The sequence below is a fragment of the Erpetoichthys calabaricus genome, chromosome 9 (genome assembly GCF_900747795.2).
Source record: "Erpetoichthys calabaricus chromosome 9, fErpCal1.3, whole genome shotgun sequence".
Taxonomy (NCBI): Eukaryota; Metazoa; Chordata; class Cladistia; order Polypteriformes; family Polypteridae; genus Erpetoichthys; species Erpetoichthys calabaricus.
In genome coordinates this window covers 128,245,571-128,257,730 of record NC_041402.2, presented here as the reverse complement: position 1 = coordinate 128,257,730, position 12,160 = coordinate 128,245,571, and the positions used below count along the sequence as shown (strand labels likewise).

At 38.3% G+C, this 12,160-nt stretch overlaps 1 protein-coding gene across 1 annotated transcript in view; it reads left to right on the top strand.

Moving 5' to 3' along the window:
* Positions 1-12,160, top strand: part of cdh13 (cadherin 13, H-cadherin (heart)) — a 1,360,987-nt gene that overhangs the window by 797,461 nt on the left and 551,366 nt on the right. The gene's annotated exons all lie outside the window — the stretch shown is intronic.

Here is a 12,160-nt window from a genome sequence, read left to right as displayed (position 1 = left end):
ATCACATGCATTTCATTCCTAGAATATATTAGTCATTTATTTGTGACTAATTAGCAGCTACAACAATGTAACAAATTATCAGCATTGTAGCAAGCGTTTGCTTTTAACTGTTGGGAAGCATACATTTTAAGAGGTAAATGGTAATATAAACCTTGGGCTTTAAGTGCTGCAGTGGTACCAGAGTTTTATTCTAATGTAGTCTTATTTCCCGTGTTGAGTCCAGCCTCTACTACTACTTTTTTCACTAAATGAACCTGCTAGTCCTGACTCTCAGTCTAGTCTCAGCAATGACATGTACAATTTATAATGATACCTATTATTGTTACAGCCATTTGGCAATTAATTTTCTGTGCTTTTACTTCATTGTAGTATGTAGATGTAGTTTATTTTACTACTTTGAGTGTTTTTTTTCTCTTCCCTTAACCAGTAGTAATTTAACAGTGAAATGCATATAATATTATAACATGCATACTTACAAGCTATCAAATGCACCTTTATGGGTTCTTGATGAAGTTTTACATTTAATAAAATGTGTAAAAAGAAAAAAAAGTCTTGACTAGCGTAAGCCACCTTAGTTTGGGCTTCTCATAAAAAATGTAATGATTTACATTCAAGGTAGAAGGACATAATAAACAAGAATGTTTGTATTGGATATTTGAAATATTAAAATGTGTGCTTCAATTTAAGTGATCAAAGTCTAAATAACCTCAATTGTCATAGAAATGTGTCCCGCGTAGCATGAAGGTTTAACTGTCTAGGTTTAAGTATGTGAATTTCCCCATGGGATTAATAAAGTATCTATCTACAGTATCTAGCTATCGAGCTATCTAGCTATCGATCTATCGAAAATCCAAAATAACATCATTTTTGTATTCACCAGCCTTGAAATGGCCTAAAACGATACCCCACATGCTTGCTTTTGAAACTGGTCATTTTTAACCTTCTGGGTGTGACTCTTAGAGGCCATACACCAAAAATATTATTGTATTTGTGATCAGCAACTTGAAATAGCATTTTTTATTGTATTATGCTACACTTATCAAGGAGGACCATCATCCCTAATGAGTTTAGTTTAACACTACTAGCCAATACAACAACATCACTTCCTAATTTTAGCCATATAGCTTCAGTTTTTCTATCCCTACTAGTTTATTAATCATGCTTTATTTAAAATTATTTTATGCATTTACTGTAAATATTTCTATATTGACCATCAAAAAAGATGCAACATATTTTTTTATCATACTGGGTTTATTGGAACAAATAAATTAGGAAGAAATTAAAAAAGAATGATTGTAAAATGAATGATATCATTCCAGAAATATACTGTATAATTCTTAGTTCTCAGAAGTTTATAAAACACATTTGGGCAGACTATCTGAATGAAAAACACCCCAAATGCCTATATTACTAATACCCATTTTTCCAAAGTATTGTGGAAGGGAGTAATTTTGACGCCTTTTTTCCTCTTGGGGGTAGACCCCTGGGGTTGGTTGTCTGTGGCATGCTCAGCTCATTTTTGCTGAAGAGACCTATTGGTTTAGCCTTTATTATAAGGGTGTAATTTCCTACACAAAATATGGCAGAAACATTGCCTAAAATGAGGGGTTTTCAGGTCTAGAAGGCCAAAAACAGGGAGGGAACCCAAAAAGCTACACTTTTGACTTTTAAACTAGTCGTCAAGACGCGTCGAATGGTATACTTATATGGTAGTTTTCATATACTGGTGATTCAAGAGGTGAGGATCCAAAAATGGAAACAAGAAAAACTAGAGTGATTTCAAAGCATTCATAAGTAATTCTTCCACTTGTTCATAATTGAAGAAAATAGGATAATTCAAGACATCTTTAACATTATTAATTACAATTTTATTGAACCAAGGCACTTGCAAAATGCTAGCTTATCTCTGAGACAAACAGCATTTTGAGCCTTAAAAGCTTACTTTCACATGTAAGTTTTCCGAGACTATGGGGACTCTTAATATTCACAGTTAGCTCAGAATATGCTCTGTACCAAAGTATTCACATAGTTTCATTTAAGTCCTACTTCTAAGAAATGCCTTTATGCAGCTGTTTTTACTCAGTCTTTTTAAATCCTAAACTGGTAGGAGTGAAAAACAGCTGCCATATGGCTTAAGTTAGGAACTGATGTTGTAATGAATTGTAGTGTTAATCTAAATTCATTTGGGATGATGGTCCTCCTTGATAAGTGCAGCATAATAAATAAATAAATAAAGGTATCAATAAAAAATAAATAAAGGATTATGAAACCATACCCAAAGCAGGTCTATTATTAAAGATTTTACTTAAATAAAATATGAAATATTGCATTGTATTGAACTTGTCAGATGCATTTAAAACATACAAGTTGTGGCAGGATGACAGAGTAGTAGATTGTATATGTTAGATGCTTTGGCAGATGTGAACGAATACCGGTTGTCAGTATTTCAAGTCTAAAAGTATTCAAAGTGTTTCAGTGAAAAGTGATGTATTACTTAATTAATAGTATACATTCAAATATGAACTGCGGTGGTTTGGCACCCTGCCCGGGATTGGTTCCTGCCTTGTGCCCTGTGTTGGCTGGGATTGGCTCCAGCAGACCCCCGTGAGACCCTGTGTTCGGATTCAGTGGGTTGGAAAATGGATGGATGGATGGATTCAAATATGAAATACCACTTTAAACAGATACTCTATGGCATTTAGCTACTTTGGCTAATACTAGAAATGGTTAAATTCTGGTGCAAAATTGAGTTTCTATCATTAACTTTTTATTAACTGAAGTGACACTTATTAGTGTGACCATTTCTAAAAATTCAAATATTTTTGTATATAGTCTCAGGTGTGCGATTGATATGTCATTCTGTTTTTCAAAGATCAATTTTCAAAACCATATTATGGTGCATAAGCCTTCCAGTATAATATTTTCCAAAATATGATCTAGTATTCTCCAGAAGCATAGTTTTTAATGCCTTAAGGGACATAAAACTAGTGACACAGAAAAGCAAAATGATATTACCGTTTTCCTTCTGTGTGCTTATTGGTTTACAGGAACAGAGAATTGCTGTAATTGACTCCACTGAATCTAATACACTGGGCTCCTATGGAAATTTTAATTTGCAATGATTCTGCGAAAATTGTATCGCAGGTTTACTTCTGTGCACTAAGGAAGTCCCTGAAGTGTGTTTGACTGCTGATCATGAATATATTATTGTATATGCTGAAAATGGAAGCTAATTTATTGCAACTTCTTTGCTTTGAAGCTTTATTGTTAAATCAAAAATAATAACAGCAATCGATTCTTAATCCTGTGTTCTAGGCTTAAGGCAGGAGCAATCAAGATAAATGCTGTTGTTTTAATACTATAACAATCTAAATTAAGCTTGGTGCCCAGATTTTTTTTTTTAGTTTTTAAAATTGACAAAAATGATCTACTCAAGGTAGTTTCTCCAGTACTTTTCTCATCAAAGTTATATACAGTATGGTGAAAATATGTACACAGAGGATGTTTTTGTACGTGTTCAAACCCACCAATGTAATATATAACATAGAGAAAATATGGAGATATTTTAGGAGTTTAAACATCAACACTTGAGGTTCTGTGCTGCTTATCCCCTCCCTGAAAATTACTGATAAAAATAATGGGAAGGGTGGTATTTTTTTTTTGCGGTTTGTGTAAAGCAATTTATATATTTTCAGCTGGCAGAAACACTAACAGTGTGCTTTTAAAATGTTCATCCCACGCATGATTTTAAGCAGAGCAGTGGCTGTCTTAAAGGGCATCCTGTTCCAAAGTGTTCATCTCATGAGCTCTTCATCTGTTTTTTGTAAAGTGCCCATCCACTGAACAGTACTTCAAATACATTTTGACTTTTCCGGCTCAATGTGTACTGTATCCTTCTTGGTAAGCATTTTGGTGGCAAGGACAGTACAAGATTTTTATCTTCTAGGAGGAACATTATATGTATTCAGAATTTTTTCTGATTTGCTTTCATTTTTCATTATTTTTCTTATTATTTTTAACCATATATTACATTGCTTACAAATGATGGAAATATATTTGCAGTTAAAAATGACATTAATGACTGATTTATCCAAAAAAAAGTGTGTTTCATCCTGCATATAATAAGCAGTTCCTTACCTGGTAGGGCATGCCATATTTTTGCAAATATATTTGGAGGATACAATAATTCTGGTGTATGAACAAAATTAAAGTTGGCTCACCTAATCCTTGAATTTTGCATTTGAAAACATGTAAAAATAAATAATACAGGATATTCTTGAGAAAGGAACATTTGAAATTCCTGCATGCAGCGCTGCCCACCAAATATACACAGGAAACAGCATATGCAGCCTGATGCTGCTGAATCATGGCATACCCAAGCCCAGTTGGCCCTCAAGTCCAGCTATATCAGCCCTTGTGTTTGCTTTTTTTGCACAATCTTTACACTTTTACGTAACTCCTGACCATCCATAGTTTTTGACTATCCACAGGGGGTCCTGGAACTATACCCCCACAGATAATTCAGCCAACATGTACTACTTATAGAAAGGAAGGGTATGAATATGGGCAACAAATAGGAGCTTAACATTAGTAAAATGAAAATAAAGTTGGAACTGATTTTGACTGAAGTGTTTTGAAGTAATATTTTTTGCACACATTAAGTAAATGACTTTCATGTCATTGATAATGTATAAACAGAACTATACTTTTGTATATACGAGGGGGAGTCAAGCTAAAGTTAGTAAATGGAATTTATCAGAAAATGGAACAAACCTTAACAAAACTGATAATGTCATTTCTCAATGCAGCCTCCACCCTTCTCAATGCACTTACACCATCTTCCTGGAAGTGCCTGGATTCCAGCAAAATAAAAGGTTTTGTCTTGTCCTCACAACCACTCATGCACTGCTTTCTTCATGTCGTCATCTGTCTTGAATTAACGACCACCAAGAAGTTTTTTAGTGGTCCAAAAAGGTGGAAATTACACAGTGCCAAATCTGGTGAATAAGTAGGATGTGGCAATATCTCAAACTTCAGTTTCACCAGGCAAGCCTTGGTGTTCTTAGCAGTATATTGGCGGGCAGGCATTGTCTTGCCGCAAAAGGACTCTTTGAGACAGCAGTCCCCGTTGCTTGGATAGAATAGCAGGCTTCACATTGGTCTCCAGCAAGTCACAGTAACTTGCACTAGTGACTGTAGTACCCATAGGCATGTAGTGTTCAACAATAACTCGGGTGCTGAGTGCTTGTGAGGATAAGACAAAACCTTTAATTCTGCTGGAATCCAGGCATTTCCAAGCAGGTGGAGCACGTGCATTGGTGGTGCAGTGGAGACTCCATTGAGAAATGACATTATCAGCTTTGTTCCATTTTCTAACTTTAGCTTGACTCCACCTTGTAGTAAACAGAGCGTATATAAAGCATTACTGATCATAGGGGGTCTTGATATATTGAGATTAAACTCTTGATCCTGTAATCCTGTACTGTATCTTTTTTTTTTTTTTTTTTTAACCCAGATTCATTCAAATTAGTGGAGGAATTGTGATAGTGAACGAGAACTTTGAAGAGTGTATGTATCAGGTTCCTTTTTTTCTGGTACTAGAAAGGTTACAAACATTAATTTATTATTCCTGTCCTTCAGCAGTGTGCCAATATACTGTGGTGATATAATTGGTTGATGCAGTCTAGACACATCACCAATGCAGATGCTTATACTCTGGTTTCAGAGCATCTTCATGCAACTTAAAAAAAAAAAAGGTTTGCCTTGCATGCTGTAGTATTACTTTTGATGCTACTGCCTTCATTTCTGATTAGCATGTTCCTGACTGTATTTGATGACTTTTGGTTCAAGCTGCAGATTCACACTTGGAAGAAATGAATTTAGTTAGTGATAGCATTTGTTCTGGAAACCTGATATTGTCAGTGATAATTTTAATTTGTTTTTATAGAGTATGATAAAGGTTTCACTAGTTTATGCTACCTCTTTTCCAAAGTCTTCCTATTTTCCATATTTTATGGATATTATGGGCTTTTTGAAATATTGGGCAAACTCTAATTGCTAAAAATTCAAAATCTTTTTATGTATTTTAGGAGCTGAGATGATAGCATATGTTAAAGTGTTTCTGATAAAGGCTTTTTAAAAAATGATTTAATAGACAAGAGGCACAAAATCTTCATGAATAGTAATAGTTTATTTCAATGGAGTAGTCTATATTCATGTTGGCACATCTTCCACCACCAGTGATCTGATGGCTTAGAGATGGCACTTTAGCATTTGAAGGTCAAGTAAGTGGACAAGTGGAAAACGTTTTGGTCATATTCTCAACCTGGTTGCAGTTCAGAGGCCAAAACCTTATTTTAGTGTTTCTCAGTTTAGTTTTTTTTTTTGTTTTGAATTTTAAAATGCAAATAGATATAAATAGTTAATAACTTACCATACATTTATCAGTTTTCCAAACCTACTGTACTTATCTACTTAGCAGGAGCCTATGCCAACAAACATAGTATGCAAGGCATTAACCATTCTTGGACAGGGTACCAGACCATCACAGGGTGAATACCCACTCTGGGCCACTTAAGCACTGGCAGTCCACCTAACCCGTGTGAGAAAACCAGAGACCCTGGAGGAAACCCACAGAGACATGTAGAGAGCATTCAAATTTCACACCGGGAGCACCCGGGACTTAACATTCCAGTCTTCTTGTTGAAAAGCACCACTGCTACTACTGCACTGCCATGCCGCCCCTAAATATCTTAGAGGGCTTCTGACTTATTTATTGCAATGTATATATGTAATTTCAGAATTCTGGTATGATGTTAGTTCTTTTTCTTTTTTTAGACTAGGCTTTTTGTTTGGTTTTCTAGATTTTACAACTCCTGCTGATGGGTAGTGAGTGCAAATGGTGTTACCTCTGACCCCAAGTGCAAAACAAGTACTGAAAAGTAAAATGTTGTTAAGGGATGAGAATCAGAGGATGCTGTAGTCCTTCCCATACTAAACAGAAAAGATATTCTCCCCATATTCTTTGAACACTTGCAAATGTTATAAAGAAAAATGTTTTTCATAAGATCAAGGAAAACCCTTCCAAGTACATCAATTATTGATTAAATGATGTCACAATAGTAGCCTAATGAGTGCCATTTGAATCCTGGATTTGAACAAATAAATTCATTATCTTTACAGTCAATGTGATACAGTATTAGCATAGAACAGTTTTAATGTTTCCAACTTGTAATGTATGGTAGGGACATCTATTGAATGTGAAAATAGCTTTAATTCTCCCTAAGTTTAGAAGATTTGAGTTTTTAGGCTTTAAAATGGTTGAATGAAATTACAATTAAGATATCAAGGCAATTGGTGCAGGTTTTAGGAGTAAACGCTACCTAGTGTTACATTTTACCTGTGTGATGTAGCATTTCATTTTTGGAGGATAAAGAATTAGGAAAGCTCCGTACTCTGAGTCCAGAGATGAATCTGGATGTGGGAACTGAAGTTTATATGTCAAGAACTTAGCTAAAAGGCAACATGAGATTGGACTTCAGAAGAATGACAACTGTGATTTATGTAGTAGTAGACAACGTCAGTCTGCAGGGAAGGCAAAATAAGTGTTGAATTCAACTACTAAAGGTCATGGATTGCGACCTTTTATATAGTGATACCACTAAAGTCTCTCACATGTAAAATGACACAGTTTTAAGCAATCTTGCATTTCCTAAAGTCTTATTTAAGATTTATTTTAATTTTCATATGCTTAAATGATCTACTTGTAAAGATACAATCTGAAGACTGTGCATTCAGGTATAACAAACTCATTTTGAAAAAATGATTACATCATTTTGCTTCTATTCTACTTAGGTGAGTCACTGATTTCTCTGCAGAAAAAACTACTTTGACAGAACTTAAAAATGTAACAGAAGAACCACACAAGTCTCACGTGGTTGATCAAGTCTACAGATTTTATATAGGGGTAGTTGGAATTACAGTCAAATGAATGATAGCACATGAATCAACTGCAATGCCTCTGCATTTTTTTTTAATAAGAATCTCACCAACCTTTTTTTAAAAAAAAAACAAAAAAAACAAAATGCATTTTAAACATATGCCATTGGCATATTATCTAATGTTACTTTTAGCCAGCACTGCTGTTTTGCTGTCATTCACCAGAGTGAGAGGGTAGATACATCTTGATGAGTTATTCATCTGCTGCAATATGCAAATGAATGCAATTAAAAATCCACATATATGGGATGCTGATATGTGTATCAAGTCTTAAACCCCACTACAAAGTGCTTTAAACACAAACCTGCCTGGTACTAATAGATTTTATGCTGGCTATCACTTATAAAGAGGTTAATGACATAAATGTCTGCATTAACTCAAAAAGGTTTCTTGATCTGCATCTGATTCTTGGATAATACATATATCTGTTTATTGGCAAGGAAAAAAGTATTAACATCTGAAAGATTCATTCATATAAAACAACTCAAAATGTTCATATGCTGTTGCCTTCAGAAGATGATGTAGTAAACCATCCATTAATTTCCTGGTCCTGCTGTTATTTTTATATTAAAATGTGACAACACTCTTGCATAATATGTGCATGTGTTATCTTGTGTTTGTGTGAGTATGTGAAAAAGTTATAGGCAACAAAAAAGGAAAATGATTTTTGCAGGGTTTTGTGAGGGAAATCGATGCCAAAAGATTGATTGAATGTTTTAGTCTAGCATTTTTACCTATAGAACTTTTTACACTAACCATTATTTCCAGTTGTGAACACAATGATTAATGATTAATATCCATCCATCCATCTTCCAACCCGCTGAATCCGAACACAGGGTCGCGGGGGTCTGCTGGAGCCAATCCCAGCCAACACAGGGCACAAGGCAGGGAACCAATCCTGGGCAGGGTGCCAACCCACCGCAGGACATACACAAACACACCCACACACTAGGGCCAATTTAGAATCACCAATCCACCTGACCTGCATGTCCTTGGACTGTGGGAGGAAACTGGAGCGCCCGGAGGAAATCCACGCAGACACGGTGAGAACATGCAAACTCCATGCAGGGAGGACGCGGGAAGCGAACCCGGGTCTCCTAACTGCGAGGCAGCAGTACTACCACTGCGCCACCATGCCGCCCACAATGATTAACATACTAATTTTAAATTTTATTGCCTCAGTCAGGGTGACTGTAAAATCAGCTCCAAAGAAACAGGCCTGATTGGAAAGCCTTGTGGCACCTGTCTATTATAGGATACAAATAATTGTACACTCACATGAGAGTCAAGTTACCAGCATGTGTGTGGACTCTCGGCAAGGTACTAGAGTGTCTGGAGTAAAAATGAAGAAATACTATATATGGGGAACAGTTGTACTAATCACAGATTTATTCCAGTCTCCAGAGGTAGTTGAATATTTTGACGAAGACATGTTATCCATTGTGTCGCAATCAACAAATTTTATGGTATATAGAAGTTTGAATATTTTCTGTACAAGCCCACCTCAGGGCACACACATGCACACACACACGCACACACACACTCACACACACACCCACCCACACACTAGGGACAATTTAGAATTGCCAATGCACCAAACCTGCATGTCATTGGACTGTGGGAGGAAACCGGAGTACCTGGAGGAAACCCACGCAGACACAGGGAGAACATGCAAACTCCATGCAGGGAGGACCCAGGAAGCGAACCCGGGTCTTCTAACTGCGATGCGCGGGTGCATGGGAGTTCACCCAACCAGTCTACATGTGTTTTGTGGACTTGGAAAAGGTATTCGACCGTGTCCCTCGGGGAATCCTGTGGGGGGGTACTCCGAGAGTATGGGGTACCAGACCCCCTGATAAGGGCTGTTCGGTCCCTGTACGATTGGTGCCAGAGCTTGGTCCGCATTGCCGGCAGTAAGTCAAACCCGTTTCCAGTGAAAGTTGGACTCCGCCAGGGCTTCCCTTTGTCACCAATTTTGTTCATAACTTTTATGGACAGAATTTCTAGGTGCAGCCAGGGCATTGAGGGGTCCGGTTTGGTGGACTCAGGATTGGGTCACTGCTTTTTGCAGATGATGTTGTCCTGTTTGCTTCATCAGGCCATGATCTTCAGCTGTCTCTCGATCGGTTCGCATCCGAGTGTGAAGCGGCTGGGATGGGAATCAGCACCTCCAAATCCGAGACCATGGTCCTCAGCCGGAAAAGGGTGGAGTGCCCTCTCAGGGTTGGTAGTGAGATCCTGCCCCAAGTGGAGGAGTTCTCGGGATCTTGTTCACGAGTGAGGGAAGAATGGAGCATGAGATCGCCAGGCGGATCGGTGCGGCATCCGCAGTGATGCGGGCTCTGCATCGGTCTGTCGTGGTGAAAAAGGAGCTGAGCTGCAAGGCGAAGTTCTCAATTTACCAGTCGATCTACGCTCCTACTCTCACCTATGGTCATGAGCTATGGGTAGTGACCGAAAGAACGAGATCGCGAATACAAGCGGCTGAAATAAGTTTCCTCCGTAGGGTGTCTGGGCTTTCCCTTAAAGATAGGGTGAGAAGCTCAGTCATCCGGGAGGGGCTCAGAGTAGAGCCGCTGCTCCTCCGCATCGAGAGGAGTCAGATGAGGTGGCTCGGGCATCTGATCAGGATGCCTCCTGGACGCCTCCCTGGTGAGGTGTTCCAGACACGTCTAACCAGGAGGAGGCCCAGGGGAAGACCCAGGACACGCTGGAGGGACTATGTCTCTCGGCTGGCCTGGGAACGCCTTGGGATTCCCCAAGAAGAGCTAGAAGAAGTGGCCGGGGAGAGGGAAGTCTGGGTATCTCTGCTCAAGCTGCTGCCCCTACGACCCGACCTCGGATAAGCGGAAGAGAATGGATGGATATATATATACAAAATATATATATACAGGAGGTTGTAGAAAAAAAGGAACTTTATTCAAAGCACTGCAAACAAACATTTGTTTCTTTTCAAAAAGTTTAAACGTGCTCCATGACAAGTCAGAGATGACAGTTCCGCCAGGAGCAGAGAATGTCTGAGAGAGAGAGAAGGAGTAGCAAACAACCAATTTAACAAAGTGAAAGAAGCCCGTACAGGCTTTTTAAGAAGGCGGAGCACCGCGCGAGAGGCATATTACGCGGCAGAGCCGGCCAGAAGGGAAAGGAGGAATGTGAAGGTAGTCTGTACATGTTTCTTAGGGGTTTCCCAGGGGCGTCTGTATTCTCTGGGGGTGCGATCAGCTTCGCAGCTCACTATATATATATATATATATCTATATATATATATATATATATATATATATATACTAATAAAAGGCAAAGTCCTCACTGACTGACTGACTGACTGACTCACTCATCATTAATTCTCCAACTTCTTGTGTAGGTAGAAGGCTGAAATTTGGCAGGCTTATTCCTCACAGCTTACTTACAAAAGTTAGGCAGGTTTCATTTAGAAATTCTACGCGTAATGGTCATAACTGGAACCTCTTTTTTGTCTGTATACTGTAATGGAAGGCAGCAAGATGGCCGTATGAGACGGGGCAACAAGATGGCCGTAGGAGACGGAGTTGCGTGTCGCGTCATCACGCCTCCCACGTAATCACGTGAACTGACTGTGAACTCAGTACGTAGAAAAGAAGGAGGAGCCCCAAAGAGCGCTGAAGAAAACATTTATTACACAATTGAAAGGCAGCGAAACAATAAGAAGCGAGTGAGTAATGCATACAAGCATCTTCATAAGACACGAGGTATAAAAAAGCACGGTGTAAACCGTAAGTTTAAATTAACTTTATAGAAACGCTCTCGCTGCCGTTTGCAATACCATATTCGCGAGATACAAGTTTAATGAGAAGACACGAGGTATAAACGAGAGTTTGGATCACTTTGTAACAGAGTTAAAATTGCTGTAGCGAGAAACTTTTAACTGCCGGGCACAGTGTAAACCGTAAGTTTAAATTACCTTTATACAAACGCTCCCGCTGCCGTTTGCAATGCCATATTCGTGAGATACAAGTTTAATGAGAAGACACGAGGTATAAACGAGAGTTTGGATCACTTTGTAACAGAGTTAAAATTGCTATAGCGAGAAACTTTTAACTGCCAGGTCTTAGCTAACATTAAATAAACCCGTGGACATCGCAACATCACACAAGAGAGCGGCTCACGTGAAGTGACTGAACGC